Genomic DNA, 15,642 nt, shown 5'->3' on the forward strand with positions numbered 1-15,642 from the left:
CGCATTCCAAGTTCGTTGTTGGAATCACGAGCGCAGGAATTGGAACGAAAGAGCCTTACAAAGAACAACAACCTCGAACATGTACAAAGGTAAACACATGTACAAAAATAAACACAACTACTAACTAAACATTACACAGCAGCCCCAGTCCATGCATTATTAAAAAGGTATGGTGTCTCTGGGCCTTGAATTATCAAGTGCGTAGTTTGCAGACCCAATACTTCTGGGTTCAGAGGCACTTGCAATTGCAGGTGTAGGAATTCGCCCAGAGTTTTCGCGCTGGGTGAAATTGCACCACTCCTAATCTGGGCCTGTTTGCGTTAAAGTATGAACTCTGAAATTAAAATAATTAAAACTGGCTCTTATAATGCTTATTCTGAACGTGGAACTAAGAAACCTGACAGTTACAATGGAAGGTAGAATAGTACAAGATGTGAAATTTTTGAAAAGGAAATTTATTGTGAATACAGTCTGATTATACTTAATGGATTTTATGTGATAGCCTATGTCAGACCACCACCTTTTCCATAGTCTGTTTCCCATAAAAAGCTGTTTAAGTGATAAGATTTCTATCTCTCTATTATTGTTTGTGTCCTGCATTTGATTGGAAATGGGGGCGAGTCTTATTTCACCATCTTCCTCAGAAGATGGTGTCCTTCCAAGATGCTTTGAAGGGTTTAATACACCTATGTTTGATTCTACCATTTCTTTCAGCAACAAGGGGGAGCCTTGGACCTTGTCGTGCTCTGTAGTTGGGGCCTGGTTGTGCAGAGAGAGTGGGAGGTGTTGAAACAGATATGCTGAATAGAAATTATTAAGGAATGTTTGTGTTTTGATTAACAAAAGTTCATTGCAAAATTAATTGTAGAGAAAATAATGTGCACGTTTGAAAATGTGCCCACAGGGAGTGGTAGCCACTTATACAAAGTTACAATAAAATTACTAAAATTTGTGAAATAATGAAAATGTGTAATAATAATGTAGTAATGTGCCATAATGAGATGTATAGCCTATGTTTTGTATTATATTGTAGAAGCTAACTCAGCTGAAGTCGTGGCCTACTTGCCAGGCCGTATGCAGAAGCAGAATTAATAAACGTACAATCTAGAAGTTACTGGTGCCTGCGAACTGACCGTGAACCGTGTGCTTAGCTAGAATTTTCTGCAATGTACCGACAGACAGGAGATGATGAAGTCAATTTGATACAATTATGTGTAGAGTAGGCTGAATGTACTTTCCTAGGACTTGAACAATGAGAGCAGTGACTGAAGAGGAACATGCAACATTTTTGATGCCTGAAGACATTGTTCAGTGGACCAATCCATGAACTGAGAAAGACGAGAATTGAGAACTTATAGATATGTAGAATAAAATGTATTGGGTAAAGTCACATATGGAAGACTAATTGACCAATTAGAAATTAGGGGGATGGACTGAATAACTCTAATAGAAAGTCATGACAAGGGGCTAAAACTTCAGATGCAAGGGGAGAATTGATGACGTCAGGAGACGCGGTTCAAGGTTCTGTCATTGGGCTCATGCTCTTGAGAGCCTGATGCGTTGCTGATCTATTGATGACCTGAAGACGAAGTTTTTCTTCTAGCTAGATGTTTTTCCAAATTCATGTTTTTCTGACTTGTTTTCGCATGAAATCCCACATGCCAATGCTAATCTGGGTTAGGTAGGTTCCTTTCTGGGTGATTTTGACAGTGATAAATGATTGACAAACTGATTGCTGAATTTTGCTATTAATGTTGATATATTCCTCTTTGTTGGCTTACGCTAAGCTTTTTGTTCACGTTTTCTCAAGTTCTGAATAGCCAGTGGTGAGAGATGTGACAATTACAGTCCTTGTGGAAAGGGAATAGAAACAGCTGCCAGGACGTACTGAACCCTGGAGAGATGGGGACATCAGAATTGAGAGAGCAGCGCAAGGGCAGCCCCCCACCACCTCTTTAACTATGTACAGTCTCCACATCTTGAGGGCGTGGGTCCATGTAAGGCTTAACAGTCCGAGAATATAATGTTGTCCAAACATCCTAGGAGAAGCTGCTGGCAGTGCACGTCATGGCACGTCTTGTATCTCTAGAGATCTGTTAGTGTTCTAGCTGAGATGTGTGCTCATATGAGATCTTTCTAGACGGATTCCTTTACAAAATTGCATAAATGCATCAGAAATAATGGCTGAACATACCTTTCTGTAACATACAAAATGACCAGAGAGCTTATCCCGCCCCATTATTGTTTTTTCTTTGCATGTTGGCTCACAAACCGCTAGTTTAGTGATTCTGGAGTTGTTTACAACAACTCTGATGTCTAGGAAATGATGCTAGTGCACAAAAATGTTCTTCATTGCCTATCCTTGCTTCCCAGGGAGCCACCTCAACCTTGCGAAAATGCTTCCTCACCATGCATCCCACTTAGGTCAGGGCAGGCTGTTTAGTAATTGGACTGGACTTACATAAAGGTTAACTAGACTGACACGTATTGTTGCAATAAAAACGGTTCTGAGATGGAATTCTAAAACATTTTTATTTACTCGCTAAAATCAATTAATCTCATTATAATCTGCAGTCTGTCCATACCCTGAGCTTGTGCTCTAGGAAACGACATTGGGCCCGAACCTGTGTTTCCCTCTTGTAAAAAGGGGTGGGGGTAGTTTATATGTTGTTATGGTATGTGGAAAGAAATAGCAGCCGATACCTACAAAACAGAAAAGATAATAAAATTGAAAATGAAATAATAATTAGCAAAGCCATTTGGTCTGGCGCACTTCAGGTGTTTGTTTTTTGTTATATGCACGTCATTGTCAGATGTTGTAGTTACCCAGCCGAGTGCAGACATTTCAAGTTGTATCATTGATTTTGCTGCTGTGTGATCCCATGCCATGCGTGGCACCTTTAGCCCTGCATTGCAGTGCACCAGAGCTTCACCTGTGATGCCTTGCAGTGGAAGCGCAGCCTAGCTGGATGCATACAACTAATGTTCTATTGTATGCCTGTGAATAGGAAATACTCTTCATATCAAGAGAATGGCTATAGTGCAGCCACATCAAATGTGAGTCACATATAACACAACCAATGGCTCAAGAATCTTAACTTTAATACCCCTCTCTGAGTACTGTTTGTATAAGCTCTGTGAGTCAAGTAAAGCTACTTGCAGCCAAGCCCAACAATAATTTGTGCATCAACGCAAACACTGAATTTGTGTTTTCAGTCACTGAACAGGCCACTCAACAATTGCTGCAGTCAGGTGCACAGCGGTCCCGCATAGTACATCTATCAGTTGTAAGAAGTGTCAGTGGCTGCACCTCAGCAGATACTGTATGTGCATGAAAGGGCCTAGTGACCGGTGTTGGTGTCTCCGCTCACTATATGCATTGGTGGGCCAACTAAATGTTGTTCCTGGCCTCACCTACCCATTGCCAGAGTCTACCTGCCTAATCAGTCTGGTACCGCATATTTTAAGTACATTACAGCACTCCCCTGCAAGTATATCCTTCTGCTCAGGTGGAGGGGAAGGATGGGGACTCACAACTGTTTCCAATTAGTAACATAATCGGTGGGCCTACTAACATGTCGGGGGCACACAATACTTGCATCAGTGAGCCTAGAAGGAGCATGATCGCCCTCACACAATAAATGCTTCAGTTTGTCTGGTTACAAGCGACAGCTGTCTCTCACATTAAATCAGAATGAGTACGTAGGCGCTCACCAGTGTCTTCCTCATCAGACCACTACAAAGATAAATCGACTCTCTCTGGTACTGGAGGAACAGCAAGCTGGATTCTTGTGGGGGAGTAATCATGTGATGCTGAAGTCCATCTTCTTGAATGCTTGTTTTTTTCATTATCTATGCGCAAGCTGCAGATGAAGCAGCAGTGTGTCCTTGAGAAGCTAACTGTAAAGAATCAACACAACAACATGGAGAATGTAGAGAACATCCTAGGCTGCTAGGTGAGGCTGCTGGAAACCGTGGATGTGTCGTTAATTTAGGGGCAGGTCGCTCTTATGGGCGCCAGGCTTCACCCTTCTTCTTTCTGCCCCTTTTTTCTATTATACCAGCACTATTTGTCACTAATGGTGTAATAAAAAAAAAACACGTGCAGTCTGATGCAGTAAATTTGCATGATAGCTGGCACAGTCACACCAGGACAAAATGTTGGCCCACACACGGTAGAGGTAAGTTTTGACACATGGGTCACTCATTGTAAATGGATGCAATCAAAGGTAACATTTCTAACACTGGTGTAGTGTATTTCTTTTTTGTCATAAGAGAGCACCAATGGCATATGAAAGGCATTTATTACAAAATGCTGTCCTTGAGGTACTAGAGATATATGAGAAAATGTGGGCCACCCATAGTATAAGGATGCAGTTAATGGCATGATTTTTGGCACTGTCATATTGTAGATAAATCTTGTCACAAGGGAGCATTGATGGCATAGAGGGGACATCTATGACAAATTGATGGTATTGGTGCAATAGAGGTACTTATTGACATGCCCCCTCCCTTGAATTATCCCACAAGACGTTTGGTTCACTCACTGGAATTCAGGGCAAGTATCAAGCCCCACCACTTTCAAAGATTCCCATCCACCACTGGCTCTGGTATTCTGAAAGAAACTGAAAATGTAAGAGCGGCAGTACTGATAGATGGTCTGTGAAGAAGAATTATAGGTTTAGAATTCAGTAAGGAATCTGCTGCACTGTTGCACCTGTGCAAATACTGTTATGGGCAGCAGCCAGCTCAAGAGCCAGTGCAAGTTTGAAAGTTTGTAAGCGTTGAAGTTGGTGTGAGCAATATTCTTCAAAGAAGTGAACTTTTTATCTGTAAAATGTAGATCATTGGAGAACCGTTAGTTCAGCTATTGCATGTTGGAAAATTTTGATAGAATGTTTTCGGTTCAGCCTGTCTACTGTCAGCCTGTTTGGTTACAAACGTGTGTGCTTTGTGATATGTTCTTGATGACCAGACTGTATGCACAGTTTATGTGGACTACAGAAGTACACCTGTTCTCTAGGTTAAAGAGAGAGTGTGGCCTGTCCTCAAGATGTGCACATCACATTTGTGGAGGGTGGGCTGCTCTCTGGGCAAACTATTTTGATTGTTACTTTTATTGACCTCTGTCGCCAGCTCTTCTGTCTAATAGGGACCTGCAACCCAGATACTCAGACCCTTTTCTGCCTCTGGTTTTGTGCAATTTGACAGGGATGGGGTTTAGAGCGAGGTCAGGGAAGCTTTGTCAGGCTCTGCTTGCAGGTATGTTAGTGATTGCCCATCAGCTCAGAGTTGTCTTCGTCTGTGGTGTAGTCAGCCCTGCGTCTCTAGATGCTTGCCACCATGCTGCTTTATTTTCCCGTCCCTGTTGCCTAGAGATATGTTTTCTCAGATCTCACCTCCTTCTGTGACTTCTTGGACTTTGGAGATCACTGCATGTGCACTCCTGTGTCACCGACCTTCCACCCATCTATCTGAGTCAACCATTCTTTCACAACCAAAAATATTGATTCAGTGACTGTAAGGGTTGATAGCATCCAGTTTTAGTTGTGCAATATTGTCGGTAGGGTCCATAAGGTGGAGCAGAGTGTTGTGGAGGAAGGTACTGTGAAGATTGCCAAGCAACTGGAACGGGAACTCAAGCAAGTCTTACATTAGCTGCTCAAAGTGTTAAAGTGTTTGCTCCCTTTGCCATAAAGAGTGTCCCTGGCTGGCAGTATAAAGATTCTGGTCAGAAGTCTGACTTTAGTGGTGTTAGTTAAGCATAATCTGGCCACACATTTTTTATTCGGGAGGATTACTGTTCACTTGGCCCCAAGCCTGTTCTGGTGCTCCTCCACGTCCAGTTATTTTCCTTCTGCTAAACTACTGTGGCAGAGACGGGATACTGAATGGCAGCAGAGCAGTGGGGTAGATGATGGATGACCAGTGTACTCCTTGATATGTCCTGATTTGTAAAGCAGTGTGGCAGCTAGTCCTTTGCTTCACAGTTGACACCTCCTGAGAGCAAAGGTGTATTACATGCGGTTTCCGCCAAACTGTATTTTAATCATCAAAAGCAAGAACCCAAGCTACTGCGGAGTTTGCTGAATTTTCACACTGAATGTGGCTCCTTGCCTTGCCTACCCATTGCCAAGGGCTACCTACCTAATCAGTGTGATACTGAATATTTCAAGTATATTGCAGCACTCTCTTTCAAATATATCCCTCAACTCCGGTGGAGGGGAAGGAGGGAGACACAACTGTTTCCAGTTAGTAACCTAATCCCGGCACTGAAGGGTATTAGGAAGATAATATGAAGTACTAAACCGGTAAGTGTGATGGAGACTTGAAGTCCTCACTATGATCGAGTGTTGAACTCCGCTTTTTCTCCGACATTTATTGGGGCTGTTTGTAGTTGCTTTGCGTTCACGTGTTAGCTGAGGAATTTAAGTTTTAGTACTCCACTAAAAGTTGTGAGGTTTCAGCGTGGTGACGGATGTCTGTTATTAAAATGACACAACTGCTTGTATTACATCGATGCTTCGATGATTGGCCCCCATCTACTGCGTAACAACAGCATTTAACAAGCATTTACAATGCAACGAGTCTCCCATTTCTCCGAGTTACAGCTATTAGCAGTTGTAAACTCCCAACCTGACTTTTCTTGCTTCATTAAATGGAAAAAACTAGTGCTATCGCGCTGCTAAACAAGCGAGATCGTGCTATGAAAAAAGAGAAAAAGTAGTCCACAAACCGGGCGGAAAACAGCGAGCCTTGTATGTTTTCAGTACTTGGTCGCTGCGCTCGAGGAGGGCTAACCACCAGGAAAGGCATGACGTATGCGTGCCTTCCATTAATGAAAGCAAGCAGATTTTAAAAGGCAAGCCCACAAACCAATGAAAGGCACTGACGTAACATGGATGGGGCTCCGAGCCCTTTTCTAACTACTACAGCGTCTCGCAAGCTATACTCAGGCTCAACCCTAAAAATGTGATATTAGGTGACTGACGGACTCTGTGGTCACTGTTGCATAACAATTCAGTCCCGGAACGTCCGGTCCTAAATAAGTGATCTACAGCTAAGAGGGCCTGATCAAACTATTGCAGGCAGAAGGAATAGATCATAATGCTCTACAAAACGTGTTTAAACCCTCTAGTATCATTGCCAATGGCCAAGTCATGGCAATATAATTTGGAAGTTATTTCCAATTTCTAAAAGTGGATGCTAATCTTCTTACTAATCCATAAATGTGTTCTGTTAAAAAAACAGCTATGCTGTAGATCTAGTGAGCAGGGGTCTTTAAGCAGTCTGGCTGTTGTGTTGGTTAATGTTTATAATCCCTACAAGGGCTATCATTAGGAGCAGAGCCTGAAGGACTTTGCCGTTTTGCAAATTGCAAGACAAATTGTGAAATTGGAATTTTTCTAAAATCTCCTGATTTTTACAAAAGTCCCGCAATTTCTAAGTAGAAAGACATGCTTCAGTAATCCATTTATTGACCCCGTGAGGCTGTAGGTTTAATAAAAGGAATACAGGCCAGAGAGAGGTCCTATCTTTTTTTCTCTCCGTCTGAGACACCATCTACAGCATCCTTTGAAGGCACAGCACATCACAAGGCAGGTGAATGCCAGGGGTGTAGGAGGCAAAAGAATTCTGGGGAGGGGACAGCCTTGTGGACTTTTCCATTGATCCTATACAATCACCCGTTGGTTACAAACTCCTGGTGCCTATAAATGGACACAATCCTATAGTTTGGACCTGAAATAGAGAGAGAGGAAGGCATGTTGTCACAGTTTGAAAATATGTTTTATTGTTATTTGCATTTACAAAGTAATTAGACCAAATGTGTAAAAACATGTTGATTAACCTTGCGTCTTCATGAACCAAGCAGAGGTAGGTGGGAAAAAAGGAAGAACGAACACTTTGCGCCCTGCACTGATCATGCCCCTCGCCTCATGCAAACTGAAATCGCACTGGAGAGATCAAAAGCGATCTGGTACAACAATTGTAAACTGTGCTCTGAAACAGTACTACTAATAATACTTCTACTCCTCTGTGTGATCTTGGCCAGCCCAGCACCACGTCAGTCAGAACTGGAAGCATTTACATTAAAGAAGCTCTTGATGTTACAAGTTACATAAAACATGGGATTCTCTAATCCCTGTATAAACAGCAGTCAGTAGTTTCTTTATAATCTGCTACTTGTGATGCACCAAGTCACCGATTTATAATAAAAAAACTTCAGAACTCTGTTATAATCTTATTACAGTTAGTTCTGATGTCACAATGTCTTCTGCCAGAGCCAGCAGCCAAGGTGAAAGGCAGGTCAGGCCACGGAGCAGAATTAATGCAGCTGTTTAAAGCAACACATGGAATGTTGCTTTTCTTCTGCTCTATTTTAAAAGCTTATGATGGCAGAAGCTATGCACTAAGGTTTTATGTGATTTGTGGGAAAGTTGATGATGTGACCATGTACTGTATGGAATAAAGTACCCCGTGGGATCAATGATAAGGATATTGCAAGTCACCCTGGAGTTCTATACCTTATAAACAGGCATTGGCAAAGCCAACAGTTTTCACTTATGCAAGAGCTATTGGCTTTGCCAGTGTGTTTTAGCCATGTGCACACTAGTGTGGCTACTGTTCAGCAAGGCTAAAATGTAATGGTGTAAAGGAGAATGTTGCGCCATGGAGTGTCTTTGATTGATTGGTGTGGTGTAAAGTTTGTCAGAGTGAGTAGATTGTTGTAGAGGGGAGAGTAGTGTCATAGCGTGGAGTAGAGCAGCAGAGTGTTGTAGATTGGAGAGGCATAAAGAAGAATGGAGTGGCGTTGAGTGGAGTAAAGTAACATGAAGTGGTGCAGAGAGAGTTGGGTGTCATTGAGCGTAGGACATTGTGTATATTGGAGTGTGTTAGAAATGGGGTCTTTAGTTGACAGTCAGGTTACCCACTGTTCAAGCAAGGACCCTCACTCTAGTCAGGGTAAAAGAGAATCACCCTCAGCTAAACCCTGCTTACCCCCTTGGTAGCTTGGCAGAGCAGTAGGCTTAACTTCAGAGCGCTAGGTGTAAAGTATTTGTACCAACACACACAGTAACTTCATGAAAACACTACAAAATGACACAACACCAGTTTAGAAAAATAGGAAATATTTATCTAAACAAAACAAGACCAAAATGACAAAAATCCGACATACACAAGTCAAGTTATGAATTTTTAAAGATGAAACTCAAAAATAGCGCTTAGAAACAAAAATGCTTCGATGAGATGTTAACACGGCGTTGTGACGGAGTCGTTCCCAACAAGCCAACAAGCCGACACCAGCGGCGCTGGACCCGGAGTCGTGTAAACCCCCCAAGTACAGTACCTTTGGTGAAGAGTGAAAACAAGCTGATGTGCGAAGTCGGGAATCGCGGCGTCTGTGCGAAACATTGAATCCGTGCACTTCGAGTGGCGTCGGTCACGACGTGGTGCGGCAACTTCCACGGAGTCGCGGACTTCAGCGGGGCTGCTGCGGCATCAGGCCTGCGAAGACTGTCGTGTTCCAGCGAAGGTCACGGCGTCGGGTGCAGGCAGCGTTACCGGATTCAGCAGCGGCGCCGGTCCGAAGTCATCCGAAGTCGATTTCCTTGGATTTCCACCAGCTTTCCTTTGAAGGGCCCAGGGACTGGATAGGGCACCACTTGTCAGGGCAGGAGTCTCTCCAGAGACTCCAGGTGCTGGCAGAGAGAAGTCTTTGCTGTCCCTGAGACTTCAAACAACAGAAGGCAAGCTCTAACTCAAGCCCTTGGAGATTTCTTCACAAGATGGAAGGCACACAAAGTCCAGTCTTTGCCCTCTTACTCTGGCAGAAGCAACACTGCAGGAAAGCTCCACAAAGCACAGTCACAGGCAGGGCAGCACTTCTTCCTCAGCTATCAGCTCTTCTCCAGGCAGAGGTTCCTCTTGGTTCCAGAAGTGTTTCTCAAGTCTGTAGATTTGGGTGCCCTTCTTATACCCATTTTAGTCTTTGAAGTCACCTTTCTTCAAAGGGGACTCGCACCTACTTGTGAAATCCTGCCTTGCCCAGGCAAGGCTTCAGACACACCAGGGGGTTGGAGCCGGCATTGTCAGAGGCAGGCACAGTCCTTTCAGATGAGTGACCACTCCACCCCTCCCTCCTAGCAGAGATGGCTAATCAGGAAATGCAGGTTACACCCCAGCCCCCTTTGTGTCACTGTCTAGTGCGAGGTGAAAAACAACCCAACTGTCAAATTGACCCAGACAGGGAATCCACAAACAGGCAGAGTCACAGAATGGATTAAGCAAGAACATGCTCACTTTCTAAAAGTGGCAGTTTCAAACGCACAATCTTAAAATCAACTTTACTAAAAGATGTATTTTTAAATTGTGAGTTCAGGGACCCCAAACTCCACATGTCCATCTACTCTCTAGGGGAATCTACACTTTAATCATATTTAAAGGTAGCCCCCATATTATCCTATGAGAGAGACAGGCCTTGCAACATTGAAAAACGAAGTTGGCAGTATTTCACTGTCAGGACATATAAATCACATTACTATATGTCCTACCTTATCCATACACTGCACCCTGCCCTTGGGGCTACCTAGGGCCTACCTTAGGGGTGCCTTACATGTAAGAAAAGGGAAGGTTTAGGCCTGGCAAGTGGGTACACTTGCCAAGTCGAATTTACAGTGTAAAAATACACACACAGACGCTACAGTGGCAGGTCTGAGACATGATTACAGAGCTACTTATGTGGGTGGCACAACCAGTGCTGCAGGCCCACTAGCAGCATTTGATTTACAGGCCCTGGCACCTCTAGTGCACCTTACTAGGGACTTACTAGTAAATCAAATAGGCCAATCATGGATAAACCAATTACATACAATTTACACGGAGAGCATATGCACTTTAGCACTGGTTAGCAGTGGGAAAGTGCTCAGAGTTCAAAAGCCAACAGCGACAGGTCAGAAAAAAATAGGAGGCAGGAGGCAAAAAGATTCAGGATGACCCTGCATAAGCAAAAGTCCAACAGAGTGCCATAAAGTGTTGTAGGATGGAGTGGCGTAGAGTGGAGTAGTCTATTGTAGGTTGATGTGGCATATAGTGGAGTGGCAAAGAGTGGAGAAGTGGTTCATAGAATAGAGTGGAGTAAAGTGGCATGAAGTGGCTTTGAGAGCTGCGTAGAGAGTCACAGGTGGAGTAAAGTGTCGTACAGTGGCACAGAGTGGAGTAGAGTTTAATTGAGTAGAGTGTCACAGAGTAGTATCAAGAAGTGTAATGTCATAGAGTGGTCTAGAGTGAAGTGGCGTAGTAGAGTACAGTGGTACTGAGTAATTGGCACAGAATGCAGGGGCATAGAGTGCATTGGTTTTGAGTAAACTGGTGTAGAGGGCATTGTTGCAGAGTGCACTTGTTTAGAGTAAAATGCAGTATGTTGGAGTGCTGAAGAGTAGAGGGGCACCGAGTGGATTGACACTGCATAGATTTCAGTGGCACAGAGTGCAGTGGTGCAGAGTGTTATGTCGTAGAGTGTTGTGGTTCATGGTAGAGTGAAATGGTGCAAGGTAGAGTAGGATGGCATAGAGTACAGTGTGGAATAATGCCGTGATGCGGAATAGAGTGTAGTAGTATAGAGTGCACTGGTGCAGAGTCCAGTAGAGTGGCATAGAGTTGAACAGTGCAGAGTAGAGTGCAGTGGTGGAGAATAGAGTGACATAGAGTTCAGTGGAGTGGCATAGAGTGCAGTGGTGCAGAGTAGAGTATTGTAGAGTTCAGTGGTGAATAATGCAGAGTTGTAGATTAGAGAGTCGCAGAGTAGAGTGGTGTATAGTAGAGTGGCAAAGAGTGCTTTGGTGCAGAGTAGACTGTCATAGAGTGCAACGGCGTAGAGTGCCTTAGTTTTAAGTAAAGTGGTTAAGAGTGCATTGACATAGTTCGCAGTGGTGTAGTGTGCATTGGTTAGAGTAGGATAACGTAGATTGCAGTGCCATAGTGTAGAGTGGTGCAGAGTAAAGTGGCGTGTAGTGGAGTGGTACAACATAGATCGCATTGGCGTAGAGCACAGTGGCAAAGAATAGCATTGACTGGAGAAGAGTGACTTAGAGTGCAGTGGCCTAGAGTAGGTTGTTTCAGAGGAGAGTGAAGTGGTGCAGAGTAGAGTGCAGTGGCATGAAGTGGTTTAGAGTGGATTGGAGTGGCATAGAGTGGAGAAGGCATGGTGTGGTAGCGCACTGCCATGACAGAAAACACATCTTCAATTGAAATTAATAATACGTTTTCACAGACATACAGTTTTCCTGTTAAAAGTACATAGCGCATAAATGTTAATATGTGGAAATGATATTACCTACTGTATTGATTTATTTTGATCATATTATAATATTTGTTTCCACCACACATATTGTTAAATATCTGCACATTTCATTTACAGACATTTACATTTTGTTGTGTGATAGGAAAAAAAATACCATTCTCCAGCCTTCCTCCAGCACACACCCAGTAGCCAGGGTGATGATTGTGGAATTTTCCCTTATGCAGGGTCATCCCCAATCTTTTTGCCTCCTGCCTCCTATTTTTTCTGACCGGTTGCTATTGGCTTTTGACCTCTGAGCACTTCACCACTGCTAACCAGTGCTAAAGTGCATATGCTCTCTGTGTAAATTGTACTGTTGATTGGTTTATCCATGATTGGCACATTTGATTTACTAGTAAGTCCCTAGTAAAGTGCACTAGAGGTGGCCAGGGCCTGTAAATCAAATGCTACTACTGGGCCTGCAGCCCTTTTTGTGCCACCTACTTTAGTAGCCCTGTAATCATGTCTCAGATCTGCCACTGCAGTGTCTGTGTGTGCAGTTTTAAACTGCCAATTCGTCTTGTCAAGTGTACCCACTTGCCATGCCTAAATCTTCCCTTTTCTTACATGTAAGACACCCCTAAGGTAGGTCCTAGGTATCCCCATGGGCAGGGTGCACTGTATGTTTAAGGTAGGACATATACAAATGTGTTTTATATTTTCTAACAGTGAAATACTGCCAAAGTTTGGTTTTCATTGTTGCAAGGCCTATCCCTCTCATCGGTTAAGATGGGGGCTGCCTTTAAATCTGATTAAAGTGTAGATTCCCTTTGGGAGCGGATGGACATGTGGAGTTTGTGGTCTCTGAGCTCACAATTTAAAAATACATCTTTTAGTAAAGTTGATTTTAAGATTGTGTGTTTGAAAATGCCACTTTTCGAAAGTGAGCATTTTCTTGCTTAACCCATTCTGTGGCTCTGTCTGTTTGTGGATTCCCTGTCTGGGTCAGTTTGACAGTTGGCCTGTTAGACAGTGACACAAAGGGAGCTGGGGTGTAGCCTGCATGTCCTGATGAGCCATATGTGCTAGGAGGGAGGGGAGGAGTGGTCACTCACACCTGAAAGGGCTGTGCCTGCCATCACACAATGCAGTCTCCAACCCCCTGGTGTGTCTGGGGCCTGGCCTGGGCAAGGCAGGATTTCACAAACAAGATAAACTTTTCTTTCAAGTGAGCCTACTTCAAAGGGCAAAATGGGTATAACGAGGGCACCCAAAACCACAGACTTTAGATCACTTTTGGAAACCAATAGGAACCCCTGCCTGGAGAAGAGCTGAGGAAGAAGTGCTGCCCTGCCTGTGACTGTGCTTTGTGGAGCTATCCTGCAGTTGCTGCTTCTGCCTGTGTAAGAGGACAAAGACTGGACTTTGTGTGCATTCCTTCTTGTGAAGAACTCTCCAAGGGCTTGAACTAGAGCTTGCCTCCTGTTGTTGAAGTCTCAGGGATAGCAAAGACTTCTCTCTGCCAGCACCTGGAGCCTCTGCTGAGACTCCTCCCCTGCCAAGTGGTGTCCGTCTAGTTCCTGTGACCCTGAAAGGAGAAGCTAGCAGAACAAGAGTAAGAAATCCACGAACAGACTGCTGTGCGGGGAAAAGATTGACGCAACTCGGAGATGCAGCTGAAAAATCGACGGGCTACCGGCTTTACGGCTGAAGTTGACGCTTGCCTGCAGTGCCCCTGGAAGTTCGACGCTAGCGGCTGGAGAAACGACACGCAGCATCGCTGACGGAGGCTGGTAAGATCACAACCCCTGCTGTGTGGTTTTCAAATCATCGTGTGGTAGGATTTCCGACGCAAACATCGCTAGGCAAGTAAAAACGGCGCAAGGCCTGCCCAGACCCGAGAGTGCTGTTCGGCTCGACATAACTCTCCTGCGGAGAGAAGAAATGACCTACGCCAACCTGACCGAAGGAGAAATGACGCACGGTCTCGCTCATGAGTAATATTGAAGCCTCGCAAGCCCCTTTTGACACACACTCGCCCGTGCGGGTTAATTTGACGCACCGAGGTACATTTCCACGCTAACAGCATTAGCGTTGTGTTTAAAATCACATGGAGACACTTTTTGGTTTTTAATTGGTAACTTGACTTGTGAATGGTGGATTTCTGTCGTTTTGGTCTTGTTTTGTTTAGATAATAGTTTCTGTTTTTGTTAAACCTGTGTTGTCATTTTGTAGTGTTTTCAGTGAATTACTGTGTGTGGTGGTACAAATACTTTACACCTAACACTCTGGGGTTAAGCCTACTGCTCGCGCCAAGCTACCAATGGGGTGAGCGGAGGGTTAGATGAGGGTGATTCTCTTTTACCCTGACTAGCTTGGACAGGGGGGTAACCTGACTGCCAACCAAAGACCCCATTTCTAACAATTATCATTTAAATCCTTTAACTTTCAAGCCAGAGAAAGACAGATAAACACTAAGCTCCCTCGGAAGACAGAGCCTGTCATTTGACCTTGATCTTTGAATGCACAGCAAATGTGACAAGAACAAGATTTAATGGCCTGTTTACAGAAATCGAACATTGGTGAAAGGATACAGTAAACAAGTAATGCTCTAAGAGAGGGACAAACTCAAACCGGACAGTCTAAAACAAATTCAGCTAGCAAAAAGAAACAAAGCAAATGTGAGTTAAAAACCACAAAGCCAATGGTAAGCAGTTGGCGCAGGGCATTCCCATGGAAGCTTTCCAAACGCCCCCTAAATGTCTTTAACAAAGCAGGCAGCTGCGCAGTGTCGTAGGATTCAACCTAATGAACTCAGCCTTTGGCCTTGTTCCTCTCTAAGGTTATGAAACTCCTTATAATGTATGGCAGGGGTAGTTTATCCCTTATATTAAGAACTATGACTGAATGTTATCACCTCATGGAAGGCTGGGTGAGTCTGCACACTGAACCTCCATACCCCCATCTCCCTAACCTGTGCACCGTCCGCCACCCCTACTTCACGTGGAGGGGCACTATGTGAAAAGGAAGTTTCATTATGAATCATTTATAATACACGCCCGAAGACCGGCTGATTTACTTTGCTCTGTTTAACACAGATTAAAGTATATGCAGAATCACCACTCCCTTCCTTGAGACTCAAAGATATTCGAGATCTTCTATGTACCTTTTTATTCCACTCTGCTGAAGACGAAAATGTAGAACCATCAACCTCCTCTAGCCTAACCCACATATTAGAGTAAGGATTCTGTGCCCTTGAAATGCTGCCATTACTTGTATATCTGACAGACTAGAATACAATATGCCATATAACCATTGCAACATTCAAAGTGCATCTTGCTATTTAGGGCCTTTTTTACACG

At 43.9% G+C, this 15,642-nt stretch overlaps 1 protein-coding gene across 1 annotated transcript in view; it reads left to right on the forward strand.

Moving 5' to 3' along the window:
* TGDS (TDP-glucose 4,6-dehydratase) overlaps positions 1 to 15,642 on the forward strand; it is a 377,842-nt gene that overhangs the window by 170,092 nt on the left and 192,108 nt on the right. The gene's annotated exons all lie outside the window — the stretch shown is intronic.

This window comes from Pleurodeles waltl, chromosome 8, assembly GCF_031143425.1.
Source record: "Pleurodeles waltl isolate 20211129_DDA chromosome 8, aPleWal1.hap1.20221129, whole genome shotgun sequence".
In the NCBI taxonomy this organism is placed as follows: Eukaryota; Metazoa; Chordata; class Amphibia; order Caudata; family Salamandridae; genus Pleurodeles; species Pleurodeles waltl.